This window comes from Meriones unguiculatus, chromosome 10 (assembly GCF_030254825.1).
Source record: "Meriones unguiculatus strain TT.TT164.6M chromosome 10, Bangor_MerUng_6.1, whole genome shotgun sequence".
Classification (NCBI taxonomy): Eukaryota; Metazoa; Chordata; class Mammalia; order Rodentia; family Muridae; genus Meriones; species Meriones unguiculatus.
The window spans coordinates 116,037,277-116,051,952 of record NC_083358.1 but is presented as its reverse complement, the minus strand read 5'-3'; positions in this window follow the sequence as shown (position 1 = coordinate 116,051,952).

Genomic DNA, 14,676 nt, shown 5'->3' with positions numbered 1-14,676 from the left:
GGAGCTCCCCTATTCTGACAAATAGAGGAGAGGGCATGCAGGAGGGAAGATGGAACTGGGAGGAGAGGAGGGAGGTGCCTATGACTGAGATGTAAATTGAACTAAATAATAAAAATTAATAATAAAGTACTCTTTTTAAATAACCATATCATGGAATCTTGCTATGTAAGTCATATATTCTTATATGTAAAATTTGTACAACCGATCATCTTTGAGCCTGAAATCTGTATTTATATCTTTATTTTATCATTTATTATATATTTACTTCATTTTCCATAATTGCTCCAAGGCTTTAAGTATGCTTCAGTGGTCTTCCAGGCATTCCTTTAGAACTTTTAGCAGGAGCTCAAGCATTTTCAAGGCTTGATGCTTTTCTCTATTTAGGGATTCAGAGTTTTTTATTGCCAATATTTTTTCTCTATCAAAGTAGGGATCAAATTAACTGGAAAGCTGGAAACTGAATCATTCTACCATATTTTTTATGAACCAATATGGTATTGTTAACACAATCAACATACTTCTTCCTTGAACATTCAGAATAAAATAAACAATAGGCCTTGTGATTAGATATATGGAATTTAGAGAGTATCTAAAGCTTCTTAGATTATGAACTCTTCCTTGGTCATTTAGCAAGTTTATCTGAGGCTTTCTCTAGGTAATAATAATATTGATTTCATAGTCTTGTTGTGGAGGTTCATAGGATAAAGCCCCAAAGGTACTTAGCATAGAGGTGGACACATTGTAATTTCAGCTAAACTGCCTTGAGTACAAATGAGATACATACAGTCTGGGAGTGAAGGGAACCAAAGGTTACAGGAACATTGCTTGCCTGTGCGGACAGTTTCAGGAGACTGAGCTGCTACCCTAGGACACTGTGCACTGACTCTTTCTTTCTTTCTTTCTTTCTTTCTTTCTTTCTTTCTTTCTTTCTGTCTCTCTCTTTCTTCCTTCTCTCCCAAGTCTTACCTCAAATGCCCTTTGCTGTGTTTGCTCTTTCTAGCATCACCCTCAGAGCATTTATGCTCCCTCCCATTTATCCCCTCCCTTTGTAAACATGAATTGTGAATCTGAGCCTGTAGCCAAATAGGCTCTCTCCTTGTTGAGAATATATTAAGATCCATTGATCTCTGTGGTCTGAGGTCACCTGTAGCCTACTGTACTAAAAGCCATGCTGTGCGTTTCGTCCTTCCGCAGATGCTGTACTGTGAGCAAAGCAGCACGGTGCTTTTCTAGTCTCAGGTGACTGGTTTGTCTGAAGTTTTGAATAACCGGTGAAAATATTTTTGTCCTAATTATACATGAACAAGGATGCTTCGAAAGCCAGATGCAAGAACTAAATTATGTTATAGCCATGAGGTAGAATACAGTATCTACTGGCATGAGTGGGGAAATCTGTATGGCAACGAAGATAACATATTCTTAAGTTGAAAAAGGATAAAACTGGAGAGGACTTAGAAAAGTGTTATCCCGTGCAGACGACAAAGACTTTCATGTCTAGAGCCTACACTGCTGATGGAGCTAACCCTCGCACACTGTGAAGAAAGGTCAAAGGATGATACAACTTTCACTTTAACACTCCCTGCAAGGTTTGCATGTCTGATGATAATCAGAGAAGTCCTAGGATAATGAAAAGTAAAATCCATTAAGTAAAAGCTGATTTTTCTTTATTTACATTACTTGCCACTTATTCATTGATTAATTTAAAAGGCATTTCAAAAATTATTGACTTACGCTTAAAAATAGGAGCATGTTCCCATTCATAATTCTGGAATCTAATAATAAAACTGAGTGTAACGACCTTGGCATTATAGATTTAATTTCACACTTAAGAGACAAGATTAAAATATAAACTTAAGAGTTTAAAGCCCAATGTTATCAGCTTAAGTTATGTTAAAGAAAAAACCCTTAAAATAAGGAGAAAGTCTTACATAATGTAAGTTCTGCCTTGAAAGACTTACAAGGATATTTGCATGAAAAGAAATGGCCAGGAAAACAATGGAATAGAAAAAAAGACCGTGGATAAGAGATAATGGAGTATTTGGAGAAAGACCAGCATCCCGCACACTTGCATGGTGTTTGCCTGTACTTTGTTGTTTTCAAAGACCAGAGACACTGTGTGTATATGGGGGCACTTGCTCATGTGAGTGTGCATGCTTGTATGAGTCTGTGCACATGTGTACACGTGTGTCTATGTGTGGTATTTGTACACGAAAGGGGAAGATAATGCACAAAGAGGGAAGGAGAGGTTGAAAAAGATGAAGGAAAGGAAGGAAGTAGCAAAGGGGAGTTAGAACCATTGGAGCAGGGAGGAAGAGAACAGAGGGACACAGGATCATCTAGTTGCTGCTTTCTTCACTTGATTTCTACCTGTCTCGGGCTCTTGGATTTTGCTTCAATGTTAAAGAAGGTGAACTCAAGAGAACCTAGAACTTGGGAGAAATGAGAAGAGTTATCAGAAATAAAATACTGAAGAAAAAGGGAAATGACTAAATCATGTATATTTAATTGAAAATAAGATAATGGGACAATATTTTCCATTATTCAGGAGGAGAACATTTACCTATTAAAATTTTTACTTCCACTCAGTAAGTAAAATTTCTCCTAGAATAGTTTTGCTCATAATTCTGTTTAAGAACTTTGGGTGGAATGGGATTTTGTTCCTTTATTTTTATAAAAAATGTACCAGATTATGAATTTTTCTTAGAAAGAGTCAGAAAGAGTGAGAGAGAGAGAGAGAAAGAGACAGAGAGGGAGACAGAGACAGAGACAAACAGAGAGTCCTTGAGTTGTTGGTCAAGAGTCTCCAAACAGAATATAGGCTATAGACATTGCCATTGGTTGTGTCCTGGATTCTATTGAAGGTAAGATTCTATTTTTAAAACACCACACACCAGACAGTATCTGGAGGAATCTGGCTGCAACTGACCTAGAAGAAGGCTTCTTCCATGAGTGTGAGAATTCTTGTAGCTATAGATAACCATAACTCTCAGCCCTCATCAAGGGAGTTCACTGTTGCAGCAGGTAGAGACTATTACAGAAATACACAACTAGTCAAGATACAGAGAACAGCTGGCTGGAAGGTGCCAGACCCCAGCTCATACATCTAAGACTCAAGGGATATCATAGAAGAGGGCAGAAACAGTCTAAGAGCCAGAGAACCAGAATGTCTACTATGAAATAGCATCTTCTGTTCATGACAGGGACACTCTACCCATAAAATCTCAACAATGTGATTACCTAAGCAAGACCTGCATAGTGACAACACCAGCTGACATCCTAGTATGGATGGGGGAACTGTGACAGGCGGCATCCTTAGAAAAATAGCTGTAGGAAATTAAATTAATCTGCCAATGGGAGAAAATGAGCCTTCTCCAGGCAGGAGTGATCCATTCTAAACACATCCACTGGAACAACACTAAATGGACAGAAAAGATGCACACGACACACACACACACACACACACACACACACAAATAACTAAAGAGGAAAATATGAATGTGAAAGATAGTAGAGTCCATTGAATGAATTGGATAAGAGTGAGGAAAAGGTTGAATAATGTAAATATAATAATAATGTCTGAAATTCTCAATAATTAAAAAAAAAATAAAGTAAAAACTAATCTAGTCTAACCCCTGGTAGCTACTAGCAACTACCACCATGAATTTGGACACACTGTCAGCCTTCTTCAGGTCTTCCTTTTCCTCATCTCCAGGAAGGAGTATGTAGACTCAGGGGTCAATAAAGATCTATGTATGTGAGTGTTTGTGTGGTATGTATGCACACAAAGGCTAGAGGTTGACACTGGCTGCTTCTCTTTACAATATGCACCTTACGTTTTGAGACAAGATCTGCACTCTCCATTTCATCTGGAGTAGCTGGCAAGTGCTAAGGTTTCCTACGTATGCCACCATGCCTGACTTTAACACGGGTGTCAGGATTCTTAACTGAGTTCCCCATTCTACAGCCAGCACTGTAGGCACAGCACTATTTCTCTGTGTCCATGTCTATGTGTCTTTATCTATTTGGACTGTAATTCTGAGGCTCCTTTTGGCGTAGATGTGATTAAGTCAGTGTGAGCTCTGGAGTAAATAAGCTGGTGAGCGCTGACTAACATTTCCTTGTTGACTTTGGGCAGATCAAATTAGAGACAGCAATATGTACTAGGAATTGTAGATTATTCACATGCTTTAGAAACAGTGTCATGTCAGGCAAAACACATACTTATTGTCTCTTCCTCTCCCTCAAGTTAAAAAAGGATCAGAATATATCTTAAATGAAATAAGACTGTTCTTCCTGGGTACAAGAAAAATTAAAGATAGAATTGATTACTGTCATTAAGTGGACACATATTATTCAAAGATGTTTGTATAGTCTGGTTGGATCAAAAAGACCAGATTATGTTGGAAGTTTATTTCTCCTCTATAATTTGTTACTCTTTAAATAAAGAATATTAGAAATAATGTACATATGTTTACATGTACTTGCAAAGCTTTCATCAAGGTCATACAAGACTCCACTTCTCAGCTGTCTTCTTTCTCAACAAAGTCCTTGAGAAAAGATATTCTCAGCTTCTCTTCATGGTCCCCATAGCGTGGGTGCCAGCAAGACAGCAGGTGCTACCAAACACTGACTACCTTAACTGTCTTCCGCCATATCTCCGAAGACTTCAGGAGTTTCCCTGTGCCGAAATCTACTGACAGACCATAGAAATCATTAGTTCTGATCAGAAACTAAGAATCCAAAGAGATTCCTTATCTTCAGACTTACCTAAGTTCAAAACCATGTTTGTAACGAAATGAAGCTTTGTGACACATCAACCTTCCAGGATAGTGCAGCCTCTCTTCCTTTAGCTGCCTCATAACTCAGAATAGAACACCAAGATCAAACAGAGAGAATGAAGCCATTTCAACTCTGCCAAATCAGGAAATAATATAGGGATATATAACTACGTATACAAATATATATGCACTCACTGACCACACAATAAGGAAAGAAGAGAAAAAAATCATTAAGAAACAATTAGCAAGCTAAACTAAAAGAAATGAACTGAATTTGGTGAAAGAATAAGGAATGGATACTTTGTAACATAAAGAGGGAGGAATACTATTAAGAAATAAGAGTGAAAAGAATGCATTGCCTTGATAGAAGCAACAGTCTCTGGCATGGAGTTTTGAGACTGGATTTACATCCCATGTAGGCCCCTGGAAATTCTGTTCCAGGCTTACAAGGAATGGGGAGTGCCCAGGGACGCCAGACCTCTGAGACTTGCTTTTCAGTCTGTCCTTCCACAGGGTAATGATCACTGAGAATTTGAAGCTTGATAAAAACACCACATGATGGTGAATGCCTAAAATGCAAATGCATTTAGCTCCAGGTCTAAAGCCAAAGGAAACTATGCTGGCAGAAAAAAAAAATCTATGAAATTAGGAAATTTGGCAGCTGGTACAAATGTGTGGAGTTCTTCATGGCCAGGTTGAAAACTGGATACAGTGCCAGATTAATTCTTTGGTAAATTATCCTTTCATTTTCATAGGCAAAAAGTAAATTCCTAATCCATAAAAAGGGAAAAGATGTGGATGCTAGTAAGTTTGAGGGTAATTACTGCTTTTTCACATTAAAAGATTTCAAGATTATCCAGATGTTTGCACAGTTCCCCAGAGAAAACTGAAGGCCATTTCCTGCCAGGATGGAATGAATTATATAGTGTATGTATAACATTTATTCTGCCATTTAAAAATAATTCCATAAGTTGATTCAATAACAATGAAACGTTGTTACTTCTTGGAAGATAGGGAAAACCACCTGGGGCCTTTTATAGTTAATTCCTCTTGGCTCAGAAGACTCCATTCACGGTTTACCCAGCTTCTCTGGAGGTCCCTTTTGTGTCCCTAAGGGCAACTTTATCTAGATGGGACTTCAGTTTCCCCGACCTAACCAGTCTACCAGGCCAGAGGACTCCAGTGACATCCAAGAAAACATAAATGACACAACAAGAATGAAATTCAAGTTTCACAGTAAATTTAACCTTCCAGGGTTGACACACTGTTTATATTGCAAACTCGCCTTTACACTCATTTGGAAAGAGCACTTCCAAGGACATTTCCGGGATGTATTTAAAGGTCCATGCATGATCCAGTTTCCCCATCTTCTCCTTAGGTCTTCGTGAGGTGCTGACAATAGCAGGAAAGTACTGCATATTTTGAAGCAGGCAAATTCTTCAAGTCCTGCCTCCGTAAGAACTGGAATTGGAATAGAGGGTGAAATCAAAGCAAAAGCAAGTTATTACAACAGAGGGAGGAAGGCCCCTGAGCTAATCACAAGTATGATATAAATTTTATGTTGATATCAAACATTTTGTAGTTTGCCTGTTCCAGCTTTGAAAGTCATTCTCATCATTTATATAGCTAGGCCTTCTTTAAAAAAATGTAATAAAGGAGCAAAAGGAGACATTAGACAAAGGTGTTGGGATGGAAAACAGCCCAGTCAGTGAAATGTTGCTGTGAAAACATGAGACTAGAATTTGATCCTGAGCAGACCTGATAAGAAGGGCCAAAATGGCAATGTGGCAGAGAAAAGAGGACCCAGCATTCATCACCCAACCAAGCCAACTGGTAAGTTCTGGGTTCAGTGAAAAAACTTTCCTCAAAAACTAGGCTTGGGAGGAGGCCCTCCTCTAACAGTGGACTTGGAGAGGGGCATGGGAGGAGATGAGGGAGGGAGAGAGGGATTGGGAGGGAATGAGGAAGGGGGCTACAGCTGGGATACAAAGCAAATAAACTGTAATTAATGTAAAAAAGTGAGATAAAGAGCAATGGAGAAGGACACTATTGTGTCACTCTGGCCTCTGGTTATGTATGTATGTAGACATACACACATACATAAACCCTAGCACTCACACACACGATCACACAAACACACACACATACAAAGACTCATACACAGAAGCATGGTTAAAATTAGTGTCAGGAAGTTTAAGTGAGCTGCCAGGCTCACGCAGTTCCTACAGCATGGCACCCAGGGGCTGATGTGTGTTAGTCGACAAGGGATCTCAGCGCCTTGTTGTCTACTTACAGAAAGGGTCAATACATAGACACATCACCCCAACTCTGTTTGCCACGCCTTGTACATAGTAACACTTATTGCATGATATGACTAAAGAAGCCTGGCTGAGAAAGGATGTGGACTCCCCTGGGAGCAGGGGAGGGGAACAGGGAGGAGGCAGAGGGCAGTGAGAGATGGTTTAACAGTGGTATTATTTTTTGGTATCTGCTTTTGAGCGGTCTTTTTTTTTTTTTTTTTTTCTGGATAAATAGTGAAAATTCAATCCTTGTAAAGTCCTGTGATACAACCTTGGCACTAATCCTTAAAGAGGTTGAGGACATCACTTACATAAATGAGAGATACTGATTTTTTTTATCATATCATCTGCAAATAGTGATATTTTGATACTTCCTTTTCGATTTGTATCCCCTTTATCAGTTTTAGTTGTCTTATTTGTCTAGCTAGAACTTCAGGTACTACACTGAACAGATAAAGAGTGAGTAGCCTTGTCTTGTCCATGATTTTAGTGGAACTGTTTTAAGTTTCTCTCCATTTAATTTGATGTGGGCTATTGGCTTGCTCCATATTGCATTTAATCGTGTTTAGGTATGTGCCTTGTATCCCTAATCTCTCCAAGACTTTTAACATGATGGGGGGTTGGATTTTTTTCAAATGCTTTTTCAGCATCTAAGGAGATGATCATGTTTTTTTTTTTGTTTTGTTTTTTTTTTCTTTTAGTTTTTTTATATGGTGGATTACATTGATGGATTTTTCATATGTCAAACCACCCCTGCATGCATAGGATGAAGCCTAATTGGTTATAGTGGATGATGTTATGATGTGTTCTTGGATTCAGTTTGCAAGTTGTTTTTTTTTTTCCAGAGCTGAGGACTGAACCCAGGGTCTTGTATTTTTTTAGGCAAGTGCTCTACCACTGAGCTAAATTCCCATCCCCAGTTTGCAAGTAATTTATTAGTATTTTTGCATCAATGTTCATAAGGGAGATTGGTCTGAAGTTCACTTTCTTTGTTGAGTCTTTGTGCGCTGGTCTAACTGGATGTCTGTATTTAGAAGAATACAAATAGATCCATATTTATCCTGTACAAAATTTAAGTCCAAGTGGATCAAAGATCTCAATCTAAAAACAGATGCACTAAATCTAATAGAACAGAAAGTGGGAAATAGCCTTGAACTCACTGTTACAGAAGACAACTTTCTGAACAGAATAATAACAGCTCATATACTAAGATCAACAATTAATAAATGGGACCTCATGAAAAGCTTTTGCAAGGCAAAAGACACTGTCAGTAAGACAAAATGACAGCCTACAGATTAGGAAAAGATCTTAACTAACCCTATATCTGACAGAGAGATAATATCCAAAATAGATAATGAACTCAAGAAATTAAACACCAATAATTCAAATAACCAAATAATAAAAATGGAGAACAGAATTAAACAGAAAATTTGTTTTTGTTTGTTTGTTTGGTTTGGTTTTTCAACACAGGGTTTCTTTGTATAGCCTTGGCTGTCCTGGACTTGCTTTGTAGACCAAGTTGACCTCAAACTCACAGAGATTTGCCTTGTGTCTGCCTCCCTGAGTGCAAGAATTACAGGTGTCTTCCACTGTACCTGGCAAACAAAGAATTTTTTTTTATTTTTTTCTTTTTTAATTTATTACAATTTATTCATGTTGTATCCCAGCTGTATCCCCCTCCCTCATTCCCTCCCAATCCTTCTCCTTTCCCTCTTCTCCCAAGCCCTTTTCCCAGTCCATTGATAGGGGAGATCCTCCTCCCCTTCTATCTGACCCTAGCCTATCATGTCTCATCAGGACTGTCTGCATTGTCATCTTCTGTTGCCTGGCAAGGCTGCTCCAGCCCTTCACGGGGAGGTGATCAAAGAGCCAGCCACTGAGTTCATGTCAAAGACAGCCCCTGTTCCCCTTACTAGAGAACTCTCCTGAACATTGAGCTGCCATGGGCTACATCTGTGCAGGGGTTCTAGGTTATCTCCATGAATGGTCCTTGGTTGGAGTATAAGCCTCAGAAAAGACCTCTGGTGCAAGATTTTTGGTTTTGTCATTCTCCTTGTGGAGCTTCAGTCCCCTCCAGGTCTTTCTATCTCTCCCTTCTAATGGAAGAATCTCCCATGCCATAGAAACACTTAAAGAAATGTTCAATGTCCTTAGTCATTAGGGAAATGCAAATCAAAATGACTCTGAGATCCATCTTACACCCCTCAAAATGTCTAAGATCAAAAACTCAAGTGGCAGCATATGCTGGTGAAGATATGGAGAAAGGGGAACCCTCCTCCATTGCTGGTGGGTGTTCAAACTTGTAAGACCACTGTGGAAATCAATCTGGCTATTTTGCAGAAAGTTAGTATAGATCTACCTCAACACCTAGCTATAGCACTCCTGGGCATATATCCAAATGTAGCTCCACCATACCACAAGGACACCTGCTCAAGTATGTTCACAGTAGCTTTATTTGTGATAGCCAGAAACTGTAAACAACTTAGATGCCCCTTAACTGAAGAATGGATAAAGAAAATGTGGTACATTTACACAATGGAATAATACTCAGCTATTAAAAACAAGGAAATCATGTAATTTGCAGACAAATGGATGTAACTACAAAATATCATCCTGAGTAAGGTAAACCAGACCCAGAAAGATAATTATGATATATGCTTTTTTATAAGTGCATATTAGCCATATACTATAGGATAAGCATGTTACAATTCACAGACCCAAAGAAGATAAGTAACAAGAAAGGCCCAAGGGAGGATACTTGAATCTCACTCAGAAGAGAAAATAAAATAGACATCTGAAATAGATGGAGGAAAGGAACTGGATGGGAGAGGGAATGGAGAGGGGTGGAGATCAGGTGTAGGGAGAGGTGGGTGAGAGGACTGGGAGAAAGAACTAAAATCAGTGGGGGAGCCTCTCTGGGACAGAAGAGGCTCCCAGGAGTCTACGGGGTGACCCTAGCTGACACTCCTAGCTTGCAGGTTAAGGAGCCTGAAGTCACTGCCTCCTGTAGCCAGGAGACACTTCCAAACCACACATAAAACCTTACTTCCATAAATTTTCATGTCTAAAGAGAGGTAGAGGTAAAGATGGAGCAGAGATTGAGGGAATGGCAAGCGAATGACGGCCCAACATGAGACTTACTCCATGGCAGAAAGTCTACCTGTGACACTGTTAATGATACTCCACTATTCTTGCGGAGAGGAGCCTAGCATCTCTGTCTTTTGAGATACTTCATCCAGTAGCTGATGGAAACAGACGCAGAGACACACAACCAAACAACAGAGCAAGATTGGGGAGTTTTGTGGAAGAGTGGGAAGAAGGGTAGAGGGAGCTGGAGGAGCCAAGGATGCCACAAGAAGATCCACAAAGTAAACTAACCTGGGTCCATGGGGACAGAGACTGAACTGCCAACCAAAAAGCAAGCAGGGGCTGGGCCTAGACCCCCAACACATACATAGCAGATGCTTAGTACAGATGTTTAGCATAGTCAACATGTGGGTCCACTAACAATGGGAGCAGGAGCTGTCTCTGACTCTGATGCCTGCCTTTGAATCCCTTTCCCAAAGCTCGGCAGCCTTGTCAGGCCTCAGAGGGAGAGGGTGCACTTAGTCCTGGTGTGACTGGAGGTGCCTGAGAGGGTTGGTACCCACGGAGGCCTCCTGCTCTCTGAGAAGAAGGAGAGGGACGAATACAGAGAAGGGCTTATGGGGGTGGACTATAAGGAGAGAGGGAGAGTTCTGGGATCAGGCTGTAAAGTGATTAAATAAATTTAAAAATAATGTATAAGGAAAGTTTGAAGACATAGATAAGTGGTAGAATGCTTGTGTAGCTTAAGCAAGACCCTGGGTTGAAAGGAAAGAAGGAAGAAAGGAAGGAAGGAAGGAAGGAAGGAAGGAAGGAAGGAAAAAAAGAAGGAAGGAAGGAAGGAAAGAAAGAAAAAAAGAAGGAAGGAAGGAAGGAAGGAAGGAAGGAAGGAAGGAAGGAAAAGAAAAAAGAAGGAAGGAAGGAAGGAAGGAAGGAAGGAAGGAAGGAAGGAAGGAAGGAAGGAAAGAAGGAAGGAAGGAAGGAAGGAAATTGTTAACCCTTGGGTCCTGAAGCAAGTGTCTCAGACATGAAAACTGAAGGGTTTTTTATTTGTTTGTTTGTTTGGTGTGTGTGTGTGTGTGTGTGTGTGTGAGAGAGAGAGAGAGAGAGAGAGGGAGAGAGAGAGAGAGAGAGTTTGAGACCTGGAGTTTTCTCAGATATTGGTTTAAGCAAAATGAAAGGAAGTGAATGAAAGAACAGGAATAAAAGTATGAGAAATGTCTGCTGTCCCATATACTACACTTATTCTCCAGGCCCACCTGCTTCCCAAACTGTGAATGAGCTTCTCTCTTGTGTTCTACTGTGAAATTTACTAGAAATGAACAGACCATCAGAAATGTGCAGAAATACACCTAATTTAGCAGGAATGGGAAGGAATAGCTGAAAGCAAGAGAGTCCCCTCTGGCCCAACCAGTTACTGGCCCATAAGTGACAGGGATGAAGTGCTACTTCAAGAAGCTCAAAAGTGATGTGTATGAACCCTGACTCCATAAACTGTATCAAGACCTCAAGAAATAACCTTTCTTGGCTGCACAAAATGAAGTCAGTGCCTCCTATGTGTAAACACATGTTTCTGAAAATAAAATCCAGTGTGAACAGAGCCAGCTGAAATCAAAAGCACATGGAATGGGGTTCCCCTTGTTTATATGTATATAATTCTCTACATTCTGGATGGAGGCTAGCTCCTGGGAAACAAAGTGATACAAACCAGATCCTTAGTCACTTGCCCAATGTTGACCCACATCAGAAAGATTTGCTTCTAAATACAGTTCACGAGAGTCGCAGAGAGTCGCAGGGAGTCGCAGTGTCCAGAAGGAATGAGCCATGAAAGGTTTCCACCACCATCTATTCCTGAAGCCTTCCTTTCTCAAGGATGTTGCTTTCAAGACCTGATACTCATCAGCCCCTCTGCCCACTCTGACATTTGCCAGTGTGTGGCAAATGTCCCAGGAGACCAAGGTTTTCAGAACACTATATGAACACATGATAATAACATATCATTATTGTAATGTTACTGAGAAATGGGTATAATTTTTATGTATTTATTGACCTCTGCAAGATAGAGTGTCATGCTAATTTTTTAATATTAAAATCAACACAATATTAATTTATATGATGATTTTAAATCAGGCATAAAGAGTTTAGAAGTTTTAAAATAATTTCCTAGGAAATAATTCAATTATAGGAAAAATGAACCCTTATTCATTCATTATTTTAGTGCTTTTTAATTTTAATTTTTAATATTAATTATATTTTATTCACTTTGCATCCCAGCTGCAGACCCCTTCCTCATTCCCTCCCAATACCACCCTCCCTCCCTTATCTCCTCCCATGCCCCTCTCCAAGTACACTAATAGGGGAGGTCCTCCTCCCCTTCCATCTGACCCTAGCCTGTCAAGATTCATAAGGACTGGCTGCATTGTCTTTCATTGTGGCCTGGTAAGGCTGCTCCCCACTCAGGGGGAGGTGATCAAAGAGCCAGCCACTGAGTTCATGTCAGAGAAAGTCCCTGTTTCCATTACTAGGGTACCCACTTGGAGACTGAGCTGCCATGAGCTACATCTGTGCAGGGGTTCTAGGTTATCTCCATGCATGGTCTTTGGTTGGAGTATTAGTCTCAGAAAAGACCCCTGGGCCAAGATTTCTTGGTTCTGTTACTCTCCTTGTGAAGCTCCTGTCCCCTCCAGGTCTTTCTATTTTTCCCTTTTTTCATAATATTCCCTACACTCTGTCCAAAGTTTAGCTATGAGTCTCAGCAGCTGCTTTGATACGCTGCTGGGTAGAGTCTTTCAGAAGCCCTCTATGGTAGGCTCCTGTCCTGTTCCCTGTTTTCTCCCTCTTCTGATGTCCATCCTGTTTGCCTTTCTGAGTGAGGATTGAACATCTTACCCATGGTCCTCCTTCTTCTTTTTTAAATAGAAATATGATAGATTTGGTTTTCTATCTCTGCTATAGATACAACACAAAATAGCATTTACACTATAATTTTGAGACATTAATAAATACTACATGATTATGTATGATTAAGTATTGGTATTCTTATGCTATGGCTTGATATCTATCTACCCATGTATCTATGCATTTGTATGTATCCATCAATTTAATCAAGTTACTGAAAAGTAAGAATTCTGTAGTGTCTAAAGCAATATTGTCACTTAGATTTCTGTTGTGTGAAACTGCTTACTCATTGCCTATGATGCTTCAAGATCAAGATCACTAGGACATGAGTCCTTCAATGTTGGTTTCATGTGACCAGATACTTTACAGGCTGGAAGCTCAAACATAATTCCCTTGGTAGTCATATCTGCAGATTCAATCACGGTGACTCATTTTGGCATTGTGCAGCTATAATAAGCAGCTCCATGGGTATCCTAATGTAATTCAGTAATAATTATAGTCCACTAAGCAGAAAAGCATTCTGGCACTGCCTAAGTCCATGAGTTAGTTGTCCATCATGGATCTAAAAAAACTGTGATATAAATATTCAGAGAGAGAGAGAGAGAGAGCTCAAGTATAGTAGGACTCATAACTAGAAAGGCAGGAGGAGGAGTCTTCTCTGGATGTACCTTTTAGAAATGCAATTAGCTCCTCCGCCCTTAGAAAGCAGCCGTGGTAACACCAACCATATCCATGTCCAGTTATGTGTAAAAATGCTTCACATCATTTTCCCATTAAATATCTGAATCAACTCCGATGTAAAGGCAGTATAGTGCTCATTTTGCAAAATACAGGGAAATGGCTCTCAGAGATGGCTCCATTTTCCCACAGCCCCTCTGTCAGTGAGAGGTGGCAATTGGTGAATCCAGCTTTCTGAAACAAAGGGTTCTATTCTCTGCCTGGGGCAGCCTGCATGGCTACTGAGGACCAGGACTTCCAGTGCCTATGAGCCCATACTGTGGAAACGCTATGTCTTCAAATACTCTGGGTCATTTCTTTTTGGTAAAACAATTGCTCCAGGCCCTGAAAATCATGCTTACCCTGATGGTGCTGAGCAAAGGCCAAAGGGAAGCTCCTGGTATTGAAAGCAGGAAAGAAGAACCGTGTCAGACTGGCCCACCCAATGCAGAAACACCTTTTCACTTTTTACTGAGAAACTAATTTTCTCTGGAGTGTTTCAGAGGAGTGCGTTGAGATGATGGAGGACTTCTTGGGCAGGACACAGGAAATTGGGAAGTTGTAGACTTGGATGGAGGAGAGGATAGAGCTCACGGTTTTGCAATCAGTGTTAGCAGTACAAGTCACCTGAGGGAAGGGAGCGTGTTTGCCCTCCAGTAGTCAAGTCTGTATACCTTGCTTTTGGAACTCTGTTGTTTACTGAGTTAAGAAGGCTCTTCAGTGTTTCTCCTGAGACAGGTTTTGAATAGAGAAACAAAGGAGACCCTGGCAACCTTGGCTGAGTGGCTGAGAGATGAGAGATAGAAGGTTGGGGAGAAGCATAACTGAGAATGAAGCAATGTCCAATACAGTAAACGGAGATTATTCCCCAAACAGTAAGACCTGACACAGTTTATTAA